This window comes from Otolemur garnettii, unplaced genomic scaffold, assembly GCF_000181295.1.
Source record: "Otolemur garnettii isolate 467f Iridium unplaced genomic scaffold, OtoGar3 scaffold00208, whole genome shotgun sequence".
Lineage (NCBI taxonomy): Eukaryota > Metazoa > Chordata > Mammalia > Primates > Galagidae > Otolemur > Otolemur garnettii.
The window spans coordinates 1797236-1801388 of record NW_003852603.1 but is presented as its reverse complement, the minus strand read 5'-3'; positions in this window follow the sequence as shown (position 1 = coordinate 1801388).

Sequence of the window (4153 nt, the reverse complement as noted above, 5' to 3'; positions counted from 1 at the left end):
GGACCCCCATTTTTCAGGCTTAGATAGGCTCAGATATCAGACTCCCATCTCCAGGTACAAACACTCTGAGCCCCAGCCAGGTCATGAATAAAGCAGCCTGAAATCTTTTGGTTGGCTCTACCCAGACTAAGGAGCACACACCCTAATCCTCTCCTCAGACAAAAACCGCAATAAAGACCTAATAACCTTGTCCAAGGTGAGGAGCTGCATTCATCTATTTGCTAGAACATCCATTTAGTTTGTAAAGGTATATAATTTTATCTTTTAAGTTCTGGTCTAAATATCTCTCAGGGCCAATTATTTATTCTTAGACAAGGGACTCATGCAAGAAATTTCTGACCTGGGCCTCCTCCCCCCTTTCGGAGGCTATCCACCCAGGAGATCTGTTGCTGATATGGATACAGCACTGTTTTTCAATTTATACTCTCTCCTCCAGATTTTTAAGGGCCATTTAGAGCTCACTAGACCACTCAGACCACAATACTTTTTAAGGCACGGCTCCTCTGTCTATAGTTCTGGCACTCTCCACTCTATTTGCATGTTCCTTAGTTCAACAAAATGCCATTTCATTATTGATCTGTGGCCCACAGTCTCAATTCTTAAATTCCTGAGACTAAAAACTTTTATTTTCCCCCAAGACGACATGGCCACGAGGCTGCCCAAAGATAGAAAGTGGAAAACCTGGAACTTCCAGTTTCCCTCAGGATAGCCAGGGGGCAAAGTTGGAACAGGGAAGAAGGGCTCACTCATACATTTTTTTTACTCCTACTAATTGTTACTTATTTCAGTCATTCTCCAAGCACTCACACGCACACAATTTTAATGCATTTCTTAACCTGGGCAGCCTTAAATTCCCACTTAAGCTGCTACTTAGCTATAAGAGGCAAACCAACACTTTCTTAGGCCCTATGAGGGGAGATCCAACTCCACCCTCGGAGTTCTTTCAATCACACCACATCCACACACTCTCACACATTTTTTACAGATCGGCTGGCGATCTGGCAGATCTGGTCTCACACATTTGTCAGCAGATCTGCTGGCGATCTAATGCCCAGGAGGTGATCAGGCTCCTCTTCCACTAAAATGTAGTGGGCTTTAAAAGGATCCTACCTTACTTTGGATGTCCTGGCGCCTGTAACCGGTTCCTCTCTGGTGCTCAGTCTCTGCAATGACCTGCCCCAGGGATCTTGCCAGCTGTGTCTCAACCAGACGTTCCTCTGGGAGAATTTGTCCCAGGAGCGCTCTGAGGATTGCATGGCCAGACCAGCAGGAGTTCCCCACGGGAGTGATCTGCGGTGAGGGCAGAACCTGACTCATCACACAACATTCAAGGACAGGGCACCTGAGCGCCGCTTTACAGAGACAAGCACGACCGAGGACAGAACACAAACACGACAAACCAGACATATGTTTCCAGGTCGCCCCCCTTTCCTTACACTGTCCAGGGGGACTCGAACTCACGCTGGCTCTGACCAAGTATAGAGACAAGCAGGACACAAGAAACAATAAACACAGGACATTAATTACAACTGGACAATCCCGGCTGTCAGATCTATCTAGCCAGAAGAATTACACCCAAACCAGAAGGATTACACTAGAACCAGACACTCCTAGGAGGCCCCCGCCTAACTAGAAGAATTACACTGCACCAATTCCAGAAACTCCTGCTATAGGACTTGACGTCTCAAACCCTACCAGGGGACGAGCATCCCTGACCTCGTCCGATCTAGCCCCTTGTCCCCACCCAGACCAGAACCAAAAGTCCTCAGTTAGTCACTCCTTGTCCAGACTGCCCCTTTCCGACGGCGCGCGACTGGCATGACTCACTGAAGAACCAGAACCAGAACACTTAACTAAAATTACAAACTGACCCAGAAACAAAACCACAGACACCAAAACCGCAGACACAGACACATTTGTAGTCAGTCAAGACGCCTCATGCACGGCCGGCTGACACACACACACACAGACTCACACACACAAACTCACCTCCGGAGCGGTGTCGGAGCAAGCCTGTGGTGGGAGTTTGGGAGAAATTTCTGGGCCAACGCACCAAAATGTTATGCCCGAAATTCTCCCAAAAGGCCCCAGTAGACAAATCTGAGACACACTCCAATGTCAAAGCAAGAGGTGAGATTTATTCAAGCCTGGGCCTGGTCTCTCCTGGCATGCAAGCCGAGGAAGAGCCCCGAACTCGGGGTAGAGCAAGTTTTTATGGGATACAGAAAGCAAGAAGGGTAGGGTTGGATACGAGTACACTTTTGATCAGTGGTTGGTGATTTCATTAGTAAAGGAGGATTTGGATTGGTACAGGTGAGGGGTGGGGGAAGGCAGCAGGGAGTGGCTCTGCAGGTTTTACTAGCAGAGGTTGGGGCAGAAGGGCTAGGAATGGAGTTTATGCAGTAAACAGCTAGGAATGGGGCTTGTGGCTTATGTAGTAAACAGCTAGGAGTGGGGCTTATGTAGTAAACAGCTAGGAGTGGGGCTTATGTAGTAGACAACAAAATGGTGCTGGTCTGGCCCTCACAGAGGGAAGCCCAAGAAAGATTTCCGAAAGTTTCAGTGATAGTGGCTTTTAAGGATGCCTTTTAGAAGGGAGAGGAGAGAGAAACTGGAAAGTGTACGTGTGGCTAGTGGTTGCTGGCGGGATGGGTAGATGGTGGGAAACAGATTGATTAGTAAATTAACCCAAGAGACAGATATTGTGCTTCAAATGACCTGAGGGCCACGTCTATTAGCATGTGATAAGGAATCTAACAGCCCTTAACATTTTAGGTAGATAGAGGAAAGTCTTTGTTCAGAGTATTCCTGATTATGAACAGCCTTTAATTCAAGATCATCTTTATACCAAGGAATTATATTTTGGTGTGAAAATTTCTTAGCTCTTTCACCTACTGTTGCAGGAAGACGAGGCCCAACGGAGAGAAAGAGCGCCCAAACACCACATTTGTAAGCGGAAGGGCTTTACTCACCGGCTGGGAGTTTATGGCATAAAAGAATACCAAATGGCCGCACTCCCCGACTGGCTTGGTCTTTTCCTTTTTATCTCCAGTCCCAAAGTTTCAACCCTTAGGTATCTTTCTTATTGGTCAGTTTGAATCAAGCGGGAGATGCCATTCCAGCCCTCACAGAACTACAGGATTTCACAGAAGTGAAAAATTCCAAGTTCCAGGAAGTTAAGTCTACAAATTCCCAGTAGCCGGTCAGCATGGAGAGGACCCTGCAGGTGTATTCTTGTGGTCTCTTTGAGAAGACCTGTTCTGGACCTCACTCACTCTTCTCAGGCATCCTCTCTCACTACCTCTAAGGGATACGAGATTTTCTCCATTACCCTTTGTTTCTATAGAAAACCCAAAGCAAACTTAAATTGGGTCAGGTCAAAACTTTAGAGTGTGGAAATTGACCAAAAGGCAACCAATTATGCCTATTTTACACATGACTTTTAAATATTTTTTCCGTGGAGAAAAATATTAATTAATGTAAAAGTTTCTTCTATATTTAAACAACTTTACGTGGAGAAAAGACCAGTCACAGAGGTGGTAACTGGTAGTCCCAGCCTCTTGGGAGGCTAAGTGGGAGGATGGGGAGGCCTTGGGAGGCCCCAGTGTGCTCTAATGCTGCTTGTGAATAAGCAGCCACTGCAGTCCGGACTGGACTATCAAGGGAGACCTTGCCTCTGGAGAGGAACAAAGAGATGATGAACATTTAAGGTGGTATATGTGAGTAATTTCTAATTTGTAGTTATATTTTTTATATGGTTATAATTACCATGCAGGCATCTGGCATTTTGTTTTTCTGTTTCCCTTCAAATTTGTTATAGACACTTTCAATTATTTCATAGCATGTTCCACAAGGTTAAAATTGTTCAGTGGTCATAGACTATTTCCTCCTGTTAGTATTGTGCGGCTTGCTAAACCATTCTCATTTCTGTCCCTCTCCCTCTCTTTGTTCTTATGTATACATATGGCTGTAAAGTAAAGCAAGTAATACTTATGAAAAGCCTACACTCCAAGGAGCTTAATATACAAGGTGATCATACTTTTCATAAATGTTTTTGAAAATAATTCCAAACCTCTAGGAAAAATCTCAAGACTAGTACAATGTCCATATCCCCTGTTCACCTCTTGTTACTATTTTTTTTTTTTTTTTTTGA